General features: G+C 34.8%; 1 long non-coding RNA gene across 23 annotated transcripts in view; it reads right to left on the minus strand.

Moving 5' to 3' along the window:
• Nucleotides 1-15867, minus strand: part of LOC136257808 (uncharacterized) — a 61557-nt gene that overhangs the window by 31361 nt on the left and 14329 nt on the right. For 3 of the 23 annotated variants that reach the window (XR_010702195.1, XR_010702175.1, XR_010702219.1), the window contains 7 exons: nucleotides 11756-11796; nucleotides 9844-10226; nucleotides 9769-9796; nucleotides 9143-9689; nucleotides 2869-2975; nucleotides 2205-2610; nucleotides 2072-2155 (listed from right to left, as the gene is read on the minus strand). This is a non-coding gene — a long non-coding RNA (uncharacterized lncRNA). Of the gene's footprint in view, nucleotides 1-2035; nucleotides 2611-2868; nucleotides 2976-9142; nucleotides 9690-9768; nucleotides 9797-9843; nucleotides 10227-10481; nucleotides 10590-11755; nucleotides 11797-12618; nucleotides 12691-15867 lie in introns of all 23 variants that reach the window. The other 20 variants (XR_010702192.1, XR_010702223.1, XR_010702207.1 and 17 more) reach the window with 15 other exon arrangements.

Raw genomic sequence — 15867 nt, forward strand, 5'->3', positions numbered from 1 at the left:
TAAGACCATTAATATATTTTATCTAGTTTTGATATGGTTTCCACCTTTGTCTACCACTGTAGATCATATTACAATAAGAATGTTCCCTTGCTGTGATCCATAGCTTCATAGAACTAATCTATACCAACCACAATAACAGTCATATACTAAAATATTCTCCATACACATTCTGTGTAACATCCACTTGCTTATCTGATGAAATGTACATAAAACTATGTAAATATCTACATTACAAAGAATTTGCATAATTTTCCCCAGTTAAAAATATTAAAAATTCAAACCTTGCATTATAGCACAGCTGCCAACATTGTAATTTCTATATAATACTAGTGTTGTTTTAGTTCTAAGGAACTAGAACTAAATCTAGTTTTAGTACAGCAATTTAATTCTAGTTCTAGTACACTAGAACTAAACTAAAATTGTGGTCTATTTTAGTTCTAAAACTAAAACTAAACTAAAATTCTTTCAAGTTTTGGTTCAAAAACTAGAACTAAACCAAAACCTTTAAAACTTTTAGTTCAAGAACTAGAGCTAACTAAAAGGTTTCTCAAGCAATCCTACATAAAAGGGTGTTGTACACTATAACCACTTAACACTTTTCTTTGAAGATGGTGATGCCTGAAAATGCCTGCAAATACCTGCAAATTCTACCATAAACATTGTCAGAAGAGGTTGGACATGCACACATGAGTGCATACATTTTGTATTGAAAGTTTAACCAAGCGTCCATGAAAGTTTTCACAAATACCATTCGAGAATGCACTTCAAGTTTAGTCTATTCAGCCGGTCAACCCCATTCAACCACACTACTCCAGGCACGTAAATTTCTCTTGAAATCTACAGGATCTTGTGTGTAAGCATTCGCTGGGTGGAATCCATGTGTAATACTATAGGAACGCCTTATGTACATGTATTTAAACACAATGATTGTCGAAGAAAGCAATGTGCATGCTAACAAAGCCTCTCAGAGTATTGAAAAAGAAGAGCGGACGCCGCTAGTTTGGCCTTACAGAGAATCGAAAAGAGAATTAGAAACTCACACACCCGCCTTGCAATAAGAATTTGCTGTTCATCTTAAGAAGCACAAGATGTGGATACTGCATGCTAAACATTTCTTCTATCACTTACTCCTTGTCATATATAAGAATTATGCAATTAACAGAAATAAATTTCAGAAGTGCTTGTATCGTGTCCAACCTCCTCTGAAACATTGCTATTCAGCATTAATTCTGCCTATTTAGGTTATTTAAGCTCAGTTCTATTAGAGCATTTGTTCATTTGTGCACAATGGTAAGTGGAAATAGTGCTGAACATCAAAACACCAAATCTAAAGTTTCTGTAAATTTAGGGGGTTAGGTTAGTATACGTGAAGATATCTAACACCAAGGTTAGTATATGTGAAGATATCTAACACTAAAACTAACACTAACTAAAATGAAACTAATACTAACTAAATTACAGAAATATGGGGTACCAGAACTAATACTAACTAAAACTTTGGTGGAATTGGGGCACTAGAACTAAAACTAACTAAAATTATGGTAGAATTGGGATACTAGAACTAAAACTAACTAAAACTATGACAGAATTGGAGTACTAGAACTAGAACTAAACTAAAATGAATTTGCTGTACTAAAACAACACTATATAATACGGATCATAGACGAAGTAACTGTTCTATTAGAGCATTTAATGACTACAACTATATCACTCTAAATACTTTAAACATTTCTCAATACTTGTAAATAGGCGATCAGACCGGTTTTCCTTAGACAGTAGCAATTTTTGGGAGGATCTTTGTCTTTGACGGGTACCATTCTAATAGCAAGCTTACAAAAACATTCCCAGTGATTATGGTAACGGTTTTACTTTTTTGCCCCATTTTTCTTTTTAGTGAGTGGGAGTGGGTACCTCCCCACCTATGTGCACAAAACAGAACAAAAGATATAATTATGAAGTTGGTCTAGGAGTACCTAGCCTCAAATCATATTTCACATTCATCTCAATTAGCTGATACACAGTAGATGATACTCACAATGGTGCTGCATATACAGATACATAATGAACTGACATTGGGAGGTCCAGGTTGACCACCAATATTCTTATATATAATATGAACACCTCTGCATTTAGTCTTTCACTGTATGAATATGATCTAAACAACATGTGAATAATTTTAGTTGAGCTAAAGTATACAGCGTTACCCATATGCATGTTCTATGACTTTGTGACTTTGACCTAAATTGTGAAAAATATTGATAGGTAGAATAGCAGTAGTTTCAATGACTGGTTCACAATTCAAACAACTCCCTTTGTCTGTAATACTCTAGAAATATTATTGATGAATAATCCCTAGTCGCAGGTGTAGCAATATCCCTGATGATCACATCCGGTCAGTCTCTCATGACATTGAGCATGATTACACATTGTGATGCCATCCCCTAGCTTGTTATTGAGCTGCTTGAGTGCCTTAGACACTTCCGAGCACACTCAACACTTCAGTCAACACTGAGGCCTTCTTATTTGTACTCTATGTAGTGACAATTCTAAAGTTCAGTCATTCGAGACTTAATGCTAGACAGCTACTAGTAGAGCAAGTCAGGAACATTTCTATAAAATTTAAGGATGATATGAACAGCTGAATTATTGTGTGTGATTCTGTGTGTATGAGTGTACGTAATTAAAATGTATACTTTCTGTGCAGTTTGCTAATGTAATATAATAATCCTTTTCTAGAAAAAAAGTTCCTTCCTATATATTTCAGCAAACACTCTTATCCATACATGGATAACATCCATTAAAATTTAAATGTGCAAACAGTATAGAGATTTACCATACTCGCTTAAAACACAATATTACAGGTCTTACCACAAGGTGACATTCTTAAGGTAACATAGTCTAGTGAGATAGACACTACATCAAAACCATTTTAATAATTCATTGGTCTCATGACTTTGGCTGTAACCTCACAGTACCTGTAATAACAGTACACAATCAGTTTAGGGGTGTAACTTTGATTATGGGAAGGTATGTACATAACAACATTTTATCTTAACACTACCAACATTACTGTTAATGATAGCACAACTTTACTTAGTAGCTTGAGAACACCTTTCCACAATGGACAAAAGTAAATTCCCTACAATAGTGTTTGTCTTATACTGTATATCTTGCATACACGATAAAAGCCAGTGACAAGCTATAGTCATTATAAAACTTTATTGTTTTAGAACACAATTAATTGGGTAATCACTCAGTGGGTCACATATTTAGGATGAAAAAATAAAATATCAATTAATGTGCTAAGTGCATTGCTTTAAAATGCTATCACCACAATATACTAGAGTAGTTGACTACTCTATTAGGAGAATATCTTAATCTTTTGATCATGAAACTCAGCATTTCCCATATTAGTTCATTGAAACTTATAACAAAAAATCACATTATATTAACTGTTATGTATGTTTGATGCTTGTTTAGATACCTGGAGATTGGGACCTGCATTTGGTAGGCCTGACCCTCCTAATCCTAAGACCCTTGGTACTACCTAACTTGCAACCCTTAAGGCTGCTCCCATAAGCTACTGTGCCCTCTTGCACAGTAAAGCCTGTGAGCCAATACTTACTACTGCTCAATGGATTATGTAATAAACGAAACTATAGTAAACTCCACACACCTACTATGGGATGTACACATGTTCTCACATTAAAGATCAACATCACTTCATGTGGTTATATTTCAAGGAACTGTGTGTTGTTGTGGTAATATAAGTCATGAGACTGTTACAGTAAATTTATATTATCTAGTTTGATATAGTTTCCACCTTTGTCTACCTCTGTAGATCATATTACAATAAGAATGTTCCCTTGCTGTGATCAACAAACTTCGCATTGCTTCATTGAACTCGATTATGCCAAACACAACAACATTCATATGAGATTAGAATTACAATATTCTCCATACACATGCTGTGTAACATTCACATGATTATCTGATGAAAATCTATATTCACATAAATTTCCATTCATTTAAGCCAATTTTGAGACCTGAATGGCCCATAACTTGACTTAATTCATCCGTACACCTTCCTATTCAATTTTTTGAATAGTCTCTTTCCCTCCTTCCAGGTCCCCACCTCCCACCCCATTTGGAGCTTCCTGATACAGTCAACCTCGGTTATACAAACTATTTAAAATGGCAGGAAACTTAGCAGTTGGCTACTTGTACTGTGGATGCTCTGGAATGTAATGAATTGGTGTAAAATGTGTGAAAAATTGTTACACATAGCTTCAACCATTGGTGAGCTCCAACACACTAAATACTTAAAACTGTCATTTCTCGATACTTTAAAATAGGCGATAAGCCCGGTTTTCCCAGACTGGATCACATATGGGGTGTTGCATAAATTTGCAACCATGTTTGAAGAAATCAAAGCTATAAGTATAACCCATCATATCAACTTATTTCCCATACAGTACATAAAATACATGTTTGCTTTGGACATACATATTAGGTATTAGAATGTTTATTGAGTCATGTTTACCCAAAACAAATTTCGACAATATAACGATTCTGAAATTTTTGTAAATTTTAGGCAAAATTACTGCAATTAAAATGTGGCCTTGTGTGCATTTAGGTAGTAAAAGGTTTCCACCTTTCTTTTACTGAACCTACAACTGTCATTCTGCAGTCTGTTCACAATTTGCATAACATCCATATAACAGTCAATTTAACATCATGATTCATTCATACACAAAATCTGCATTTTACTTGCTTAAGATTAGTAGTACACATTTTCTTAACCGCTACTAGGTAATATTCTTATGGTAATATGATCTAGTGGGATAGATGCAGGTGTAGACTATACCAAAATCACTTTAAAAACTTTATTGGTCTCATGACTTTGTTTGCAACCTCATGATACTTGCAATAACAGTACACAACCAGTTTAGGGGTCTAACTTGGCATGATATCATAACACTGTTTATGAGAAAGCAGGTACACAACAACATGGTATCTTAAAATTAATATATGTGAGGGGGCATAGGAAAAGGGACCTATAGAGACTTTTTAAATATTTGAATAAAAGTCAGTAAATTTCCGTTTATTGCATGGACAAAAGTAAATTCCCTACAATAGTGTTTGCCTTATACTGTATATCTTGCATACACGATACAAGCCAGTGACAAGCTATAGTCATTATAAAACTTTAAACTGCAATATATATGTATAAAGAACTTTGCGTGTGAGTATCAAAGCAAAAAAGTGTTCTATATTCGCCATAAAGGCACAAGTGTTCTATATTGGGCAGTTATAGAACACTTTAATAGACCACAGTTCTATATCAGGTAGTTATAGAACTGCCAGGTCTATTTTGTAGGCCGATAGCCTACTTTGAGTGAGTAATCACTCATTTTGGTCAGTACAACCAAGCCAGTGTAGGCTGATAGCCTGACCGTGCTGGCTGACCAGTCAACCCAACCAGTAAGAGGAAAACCACTGGATTTTATTTATAGACACACTTAAAGATTTCAATGATGGTTGCTTGTGGTCAGCAGCAGTGAAAGTTCTTAGTACGTTTTGCTCACATGAACGGACGAGTCCTAAGAATATCATGGAAATATGCTTATTAAAGTACCACAATCAAAATTGTTTTGTATTGAGAAGACGGGTTAGTCTCACAAAACGACTAATGAAGGTGCAGCACAGTGCAACGCAGGTGAAACACAGGCGCAATACCTATTCTACCGATATTAACACTTCTCCGTGATTTTCTAATTGTTTCGTGTGTACCTCAAGTTGACAATTCTCTATACCAGATAAAGCACTGCCTTTTGCTCATGCTATACAGGAAATATAGCACTCAAGGAGTGGTCTCGAGACGAAATATAGTACGAGGCGAAGCCGAGTACTATATTTCGTCTCGAGACCACTCTTTTCGTGCTATATTTCCCATATGTACCACTCTGCGTGGGCAGTTCAAAGGCACCGCCAGTGCCATAATTTGTATATTGCACTGCTGCAGACCGCAGCTAGTGCATTATAACTTATAACGCACTGTTTGCGGTTTTGTAGACCACAACGAGTGCATTATAAGTTATAATGCACCGACCGCAGTGCAATATACAGATATTGCACTGGCTGCGGTTTTGTGCAGCATAGCACAAGTGCCGGTGGTGAAGACCACTACGACACCTCACCTAATAGGTGGAAAGACACTTCACAGATCACTCGAATTCTTTTATAGCCTGACATGTAAAGGTCGATTGTGGGCCATAACGTCACCAATACGTATAATGTTTACAAGCAGCCAATGGCGATCGAAAAATCCAACACGGGTGGCCACAACTCTAGTCTACATATATATAAACATACTTATACACCTTACTAGTCTGGTGCCATCTTAGCCCAGATTAAACTGTAGCCCACTTCGACAATGACTCAATAAAACAAATATATCATAGTTCTAAATAATACTAACCTTTACGTTCGATTGTGGTAACCAGTTTTGTCATGCCACCTGATTCGAGTTTAGCCAGTGTGAATGGTAAGAATTAGACTAGCATCGTTTAGTAGTTAGGTTTTGTTTACTTAAAACGTCTATTTAGCTACTTTTTTTTGCTCGAGAGAATCACTATGGCGATTAGTCTGGCGCTTAGTCTATATGGCGATTGAGTGATCATGCTGGCATGCTGAGCACTACATGATGAGAGTCGAACAGCAAATGCAGGTTAATGATATAACCCATAGCGTACTAGCTTTCAATATCTCAGGTGGCTGCAGAACTGCAGAGGGAACGTCATCGCAACGTCCGGCTTGGTTACCCACAATCGATGTTAGAAACCTGGCCTTTATAAGTGTTACAGCAGTCTTGTGAGACTCTCCCCATCTATTAGGTGAGTGGTACATAACAGTTATACAACGTGCACTCGTGCTCTGCCTGTATAAACGCACTTGCCTTCGGGCCTAACGGCCCTCAGGCTCGTGCGTTTATATCAGGCAGAGCACTCGTGGCCGTTGTATAACTATATAATAGCACTCGCGGCAGTGCTTTATCTAGTATATATATATATATATATTGTTTTAGAACACAATTAATTGGGTAATCACTCAGTGGGTCACATATTTAAGATGAAAAAATAAAATATCAATTAATGTGCTAAGTGCATTGCTTTAAAATGTTATCAACACAATATAGTAGAGTAGTTGACTACTCTGTTAGGAGAATATCTTAATCTTTTGTTCATAAAACTCAGCATTTTCCATATTAGTTCATTGAAACTTATAACAAAAAATCACGTTATATTAACTGTTATGTTTGATGCTTGTTTAGATACCTGGAGATTGGGCCCTGCATTTGGTAGGCCTGACCCTCCTAATCCTAAGACCTTTAGTAACTACCTAACTTGCAACCCTTAAGGCTGCTCCCATAAGCTACTGTGCCCTTTTACACAGTAAAGCCTGTGAGCCATGTGATTTTGCAATATACTTACTACTGCTCAATGGATTATGTAACAAACAAAACTATAGTGAACTCCACACACCTACTATGGGATGTACACATGTTCTCACATTAAAGGTCAACATCACCTCATGTGGTTATATTTCATGGAACTGTGTGTTGTTGTGGTAATATAAGTCATGAGACTGTTACAGTAAATTTATATTATCTAGTTTTGATATGGTTTCCACCTTAGTCTACCACTGTAGATCATATTACAATAAGAATGTTCCCTTGCTGTGATCAACAAACTTCACATTGCTTCATTGAACTCGATTATGCCAAACACAACAACATTCATATGAGATTAGAATTACAATATTCTCCATACACATGCTGTGTAACATTCACATGATTATCTGATGAAAAACTATATACATAGATACATAAGTTGAAATTGCATGCAAATTTTAAATGGTACAGTATATATATACAAACACTAGCTCCAAAATAACACAAAATCAAACCTAAGATTGAGTGCTAGACACCTACTTGGCCTGAGTGCTAAATCAACTTGGCCTGCTAAGCTAAGTTGCATGGGGCATACAAGCTAATCTCTACAACTATATAACTCTGTATTAGACTTTAGAACATGTGTACAACACCATTATGGTCTTTGGCATGCTGTGGAGTGCTGGTCTAGTCCTTCGCACGTGCGCTTATAAATGGATAAGCGCTATGAAAGGATCTACGCCTGGGTCTCGAAGCGAAGACTGCTGTAAAAACAGCATTAGGTATGAAAAATAACTTACATAAATGTAAAAGCATATACTGCATAAATGTAAAAGTGCTTTTTGAAAATGTCCGTGTCCGCATCCGCGTCCGTGTCCGCATCCGTGTCCGACCATATCCGTCTTTTCCAACTACCCGTCTAAGTTGGCATGATATCATAACACTGTTTATGAGAAAGCAGGTACACAACAACATGGTATCTTAAATTATTGTTAATTATAGCACCTCAGATTAGATTTTTATTTGAATTAAAAATAGCATTTTAGGTGCATTGACCAAGAGAGATCTAAGATTTTACAAATATGGTGCTAACTCTTTGCATATCAAAAGATTATCATTGTTGTCAAGTTAATATAAAAGAGAAATTAAGATAGATGTGGAACACAACTAGGTATATCTCAGGAAGGAGTGGGTCTTGATAGCCTTAATGTGCCTTAATTTTCCTTAGAATTAGTATTGGAGCTGTAAATGGAAGTATTTCAGACTGTACATTAATTTGGTAGCTGAAACTTAATGTATTCACTATTGAACTACAAGTAGCTGGTCTTGGAATGGTCCAAAATGTACTAATGGAGAGTTGTAATTTCTGCAGAACTTGAAGGATATAGAATTTCAACCTCAATAAAACAGAATGCTTGTGTAACAATGGTGAGTGAGATCCAAAGTTCAGAAATCAAGGAAATGCTTATTTTCGATTCACTTCCTCTTTACACCAGAACTTTAATAAATCCTTTTGGGTGTACTATATTAGAGTGGTTGACTGTTCTATTAGAGTATTTTGATGTAAAATGCCTTTAATGTACTGCTACATATAATATTAGTAGAGCCCTTGTTTTTTCAATCCCTTTGCTTAAGATACAATCACACCTATTAGTTACTACACTGTATACTAGACAAAGAAGTACATACTTTGCAAATGTGATTGTCACACCCTGACATAGTGGTCTGTTCCATGTGTTGTGATTCAAATTGCATTCTGTAGTAGATTATAATAGCAATAAAATTTCTATTGATATATCACACATATTCAAGAAAAATGATCTAGGCTACTTGTACAATGGATGGTCTAAGAAGTAAGGAATTGATATAAAATATGGTATACATAGTTCAACCATTGGCAAGCTACAACACTCTAAATACTTCAAACATTTCTCAATACTTGTAAATAGGCAATCACTGGTTTACCCTAAGACAGTAGCAATTTTTGGGAGGATCTTTGTCTTTGATGGGTACAATTCTAATAGCAAGTTTACTAAAACATTCCCAGCGATTATGGTAATGGTTTTACTTTTTGTACCATTTTTCTTTTTAGTGAGTGAGAGTAGGTATCTCCCCACCTATGTGCACAAAACAGAACAAAAGAAATGCGAAATTGGTCTAGGAGCAACTAGCCTCAGATCTCATTTCACATTCATCTCAATTAGCTGATACACAGTAGATGATACTCACAATGGTGCTGCATATACAAATACATAATGAACTGACATTGGGAGGTACAGGTTGACCACCAATATTCTTATATATAATATGATTACCTCTGCATTTAGTCTTTCACTATATGATCTGAAAAACATTTGAATAATTAGTTGAGCTAAAGTATACAGCATTACCCATGTCCCATGACTGTGACCTCAATTGTGAAAAATATTCATAGGTAGAATAGCAGTAGTTTCAGTGACTGGTTCACAATTCAAACAACTCTCTTTGTCTGTAGCACTCCATTGACGAATAATCCCTAGTCGCAGGTGTAGCAATATCCCTGATGATCACATCCGGTCAGTCTCTCATGACATTGAACATGATTACACATTGTAATGCTATCCCCTAGCTTACTATTGAGTTGCTTGGGTGACTTAGACACTTCCGAGCACACTCAACACTTTAGTCAACACTAAGGCCTCATTTTTTGTACTCTATGTAGTGATGATTCTAAAGTTCAGTCATTTGAGATTGAGTGCTAGACACCTACTTGTAGGGCAATTCAGGAACATTTCTATAAAAAGTGAGGATGATATGAACAGCTGAATTATTGTGTGTGATTCTGTGTGTATGAGTGTACGTAATTAAAATGTATACTTTCTGTGCAGTTTGCTAATGTAATATAATAATCCTTTTCTAGAAAAAAAGTTCTTTCCTATATATTTCAGCAAACGCTCTTATTCATACATGAATAACATCCATTAAAAATTCAAATGTACAAACAATATAGTGATTTACTACTTGCTTAAAATACAATTATAGGTCCTACCACAAGGTGACATTCTTTAGGTAACAAGATCTAGTCGGATAGACACTATATCAAAACCATTTTAATAACTTTATTGGTCTCATGACTTTGGCTGTAACCTCACAGTACCTGTAATAACAGTACACAACCAGTTTAGGGGTGTAACTTTGATTATGGGATGGCATGTACATAACAACATTTTATCTTAACATTACCAACATTACTGTTAATGATAGCACAACTTTACTTAGTAGCTTGCCCTTAACTGACAACAATGGACAAAAGTAAATTCCCTACAATAGTGTTTGTCTTATACTGTATATCTTGCATACACAATACAAGCCAGTGACAAGCTATAGTCATTATAAAACTTTAAACTACTACTATATATAATATATTGTTTTAGAACACAATTAATTGGGTAATCACTCAGTGGGTCACATATTTTAGATGAAAAAGTAAATATCATTTAATGTGCTAAGTGCATTGCTTTAAAATGTTATCAACACAATATAGTAGAGTAGTTGACTACTCTGTTAGGAGAATATCTTAATCTTTTGCTCATAAAACTCAGCATTTCCCATATTAGTTCATTGAAACTTATAACAAAAAATCACATTATATTAACTGTTATGTTTGACGCTTGTTTAGATACCTGGAGATTGGGCCCTGCATTTGGTAGGCCTGACCCTCCTAATCCTAAGACCCTTGGTAGCCACTTAACTTGCAACCCTTAAGGCTACTCCCATAAGCTACTGTGCCCTTTTACACAGTAAAGCCTGTGAGCCATGTGATTTTGCAATATACTTACTACTGCTCAATGGATTATGTAACAAACAAAACTATAGTAAACTCCACACACCTACTATGGGATGTACACATGTTCTCACATTAAAGGTCAACATCACTTCATGCGGTTATATTTCATGGAACTGTGTGTTGTTGTGGTAATATAAGTCATGAGACTGTTACAGTAAATTTATATTATCTAGTTTGATATAGTTTCCACCTTTGTCTACCACTGTCTACCTCTGTAGATCATATTACAATAAGAATGTTCCCTTGCTGCGATCAACAAACTTCACATTGCTTCATTGAACTCGATTATGCCAAACACAACAACATTCATATGAGATTAGAATTACAATATTCTCCATACACATGCTGTGTAACATTCACATGATTATCTGATGAAAAACTATATACATAGATACATAAGTTGAAATTGCATGCAAATTTTAAATGGTACAGTATATATATACAAACACTAGCTCCAAAATAACACAAAATCAAACCTTGCTTATAGTGTAGCTTGATTAAATCATAAATAATTCTCCTACATGATACAATCACAAATGATGAGCTAACTATTCTATTAGGTAATGTAATGACAATAATATCAGTACACAGGGGTGTATATAAAACCGCAAGATTTCTACCTATAAAGTTTACTACCAATAAAATGTTCAACAGAATATTCATTGCTTTATAATAGCTTTTTTGACAAACTGGTAGAATTGGATGAGGCATTATTATTTTTCACATTATAGCACACACACTGTAAAATAGCACTTAATGAATTTAGCTATTAGCATTATAAACATATTCATGACTACATGAATATTTTAGTAAGCACTTTCTGTGCACACAAAACATTGCTATGAATTAATATTTTGATTTTTGTGCATAATTGCACTTCACAATCAAAGCTTTTTGCATGCACATGCCGTTACACTAATGTTAGACAGCAGTAACGCCTTATCATTATTATTATGTAGGTTATCAAAATTTACATTACCCAATATAAATACACTCATGAAGCATGCCTGATGTTTTCCACACTTGCACCAAAGTTGTAACATGTGAGCACTTGTAATTTGTCTGATATATATGCACTTGCACTCGGGCCTTTAGCCCTCACGTACTTGTGCATACATATGAAACAAATTATTCATGCCCAAGTTACAACTATTACATACAAAATGCTACAGGTATTGCTTTAAAAGTCATCAATATAGTTAACCAACTACTATAGAGTAACTGACTGCTCTATTAGAATATCTTGATGTTCAAAGTACTAGCTCATTGCAAATTTATAACAACAAACACAATATTTTTGGCTTGTTTAGATACCTGGAATTTGGGCAGCATGACTGACCTTTAAAATCTGAGCAGCTTCATGATTTTCATAACACTTAATGATGGGGCTATGCTATTTTGCATAGTAATCCTGTGGGCAATGTGATTTTGCAACATGCAATTTACTATATACTTAACAAGTATAAGAAATTTTACATTGAGTAGGATCAAAAATAGCAATAAAAAGAGAGAAGTCCTCCAGTCATCTATATCTCCAGGGATATTAGCAAGAGTTCATAATATTTGTATGCAGAGGACGTTGGACATACACATGTGAGCACATACATTTTGTATTGAAAGTTTAACCAAGCGCTCAACAAAGTTTTCACAAATACCATTTGAGAGTGCACTTCAAGTTTTAGTCTATTCCATCAGTCTACCCCATTTAACCCCACTACTCCAGGCACATAAATTTGCTCTTGAAATCTACTGGGATTACATGTGTAAGCATTTGAAGGTGGAATTGATGTGTAATACTATATGGATGCCTTATGTATGTGTATTTTAACACAATCAATGTGCATACTAACATAGCTTCCCAGGGTATTGATTGAAAAAGAAAAGCAGACGCCACTAGCTTGGCCTCACAGAGAATGAAACAGATAATTAGAAACTCGCACACTTTCCGTACAATAAGAATTTTTCATTATCTTAAGAAGCATGGACATGGATATTGCTAAACATTTTTTCTATCACTTACTCCTCATCACATATTAGAAATATGCAATTCACAGTAATAAATTTCAGAAGTGCATATACTATGTCCAAACTCCTCTGATTTGTATGGGGGAGAGTGTCTAACTGCCAGTATGTCCTGTACAAACACACTGCTACAAGTTCACTTTTGATCATTTGTACACTTCTAGCCTGATTCTACTGATGACAAAGAACTGTTGATAGGTGATGAATGGCATAAATAAGGTCACATCTTTCTTCTAAGAGAAGCCTGAGGTGTTATTTGCAGCAGTGTGTTTGCTGAATGTACTCCAGTTAGACATTCTCCCCCATACAAATATTATGAACTCTTGATATTAGCCTATCAATGAAATAGCCAAGGTAACCAGTATATAGCTACAATATATGACCCTTCATTTCATTGCTTTTCATATCTGATCTCTACTCAAACGTAATACATTATACATATTTAATAACATAATTCAATACTGATGAACCATTACATACCACATCAAAGGATTGAAGGGTGCCAGACACATTATAAAATCCCAACTATCGATTACTGAATTGCAAAGTGGTTATTTTGCTTTGTTTTCAGCTATGTATATTCCACATGCATTAAAAATGAAGAAAAATATTTACAAACTGAAAATGGAAGCACTGAAGTCATGACATGTTACCACCAATTAACACCTATGTGATTTTGGAGAAAGAAATAAGACACAAAAGTAGACAAAGGTAAGTCTTTAATGTGTGTATAGTAGCTGCTGCACCTCAGGCTGAAGAGACATCAAACAGTGACGAAATAAGTCAAGTAGTCCAGTTATGCTTGGTTGAAAGTATTAGTCAGGCAATCAGTAGAAACTTCTGTTAAATAAATTTGTTGGGTTGCTCTGAAGACATTTATGTACTTAATTATGCCTAACCAACACTACCAAGCTGTTATAAAGGAAAATTAAGGATGGGTTTAGGTGATACGTTTGGGCAAGAAAGCCCAAACCTCAATGGTTCCTACTATACATTACTACCATACAGTATGATACTGGTCAATGGATTATGTAACAAACAATACTAATCCTCACAACTACAATGGGATACACACATTAAAGGTTAACATTACTACATATCGTTACATTTCATGGAACTTTGTATTGTTGTGATAATGAAAGTCATAAGACCATTAATATATTTTATCTAGTTTTGATATGGTTTCCACCTTTGTCTACCATTGTAGATCATATTACAATAAGAATGTTCCCTTACTGTGATACATAGCTTCATAGAACTAAACTATACCAAGCACAAGAACAGTCATATGCAAATTCTGTGTAACATTCACATGCTTATCGATGAAAAGTGTGTAATACTAAGTAAATATCTACATTATAAACAATTTGCATAATTTTCCCTAGTTAAAAATATTAAAAATTTAAACCATGCATTATAGCAAAACTGCCAACATTATAAATAGTAATTACTTTTTCTATACAGTACAGATCATAGATGAAGTATCTGTTCTATTAGAGCATTTGAATATACATGTGATAGAACCTTCTAAAATGATTTTCAACATTCTCTCACAATTAACTGTCACATTGTTTATAACTAGCTATTAAAAGATTTTAAATTTTAAATTAAAAGGAAGTAGGGTTTGATATAATATACATGCTACAAAAATTAGCTAAGGAAATTAGCTAAGGAAACAAGCTCAAAAATGTTACAGCTAAAATGAGAAATGATATGCAATAAAAAGTACGGAACCAAGATTAGACGACTACTTGCTAAAATGAGACAAACTTTAATGCCTACTTTTGGCTAGTATTTTGAAATGAGACCATCAAATTAGCCAAAAGTAGGGATTAAAGTGTGTCTCATTTTAGTATCTAATGTTGTTTCCTTACTTTTGTTGCATGGATCATTTATCATTCCAGCTGTAACATTTTAAGCTTATTTCCTTAGCTACTTTTTGTAGCATGTATATTATATCAATCCCTACTTCCTTTCAAAATTTTAACTTTTTTAATAACTAGTTTGTTTACTTTTATGTCTAGCTAGCTAGCTATATTATACTCTTTGTTTTCCACATAGTATAAATATCACTTAAAGCAGCTATCTTTTACCTTCATACGCAACAAGCGCCTCTAAAAGTAATTATCGCTTTGTTGTTTAAAGCTATTACAGCACCCATTAAAGGCTTCAGCTGCATTTCTATTGGTCTAAATGTTGATGATTTAACAGTAAAACATTGCTTGAGAGTCCACCATTTAGAGTGGAACCCTTGCTTATAGAACTCTGGATCCTAAGGTGGATCCGCCCTCAAAGGCATTATTAGCTAGCTACCTCGCAAAACAAACAAAACTGGTAACACTACAAATCAACTAACCAGTATTAATAAATGCTGGAGATACCTCCTTGGCTACTACAATTGTTCACACTCACCTTACGCACATGCAATCACAAAATTACATGTTTGGTTGAGGCTCGTGCCGCAACTATTAAGTGCCACAATTATTAATTTTCCTTCAAGAACAAAGAAGCAAATGAATGATGCATGGTGCAGAACAACAGATTCATGGATCCGCTGTCATTATCT

This window comes from Dysidea avara, chromosome 1 (assembly GCF_963678975.1).
Source record: "Dysidea avara chromosome 1, odDysAvar1.4, whole genome shotgun sequence".
Taxonomy (NCBI): Eukaryota; Metazoa; Porifera; class Demospongiae; order Dictyoceratida; family Dysideidae; genus Dysidea; species Dysidea avara.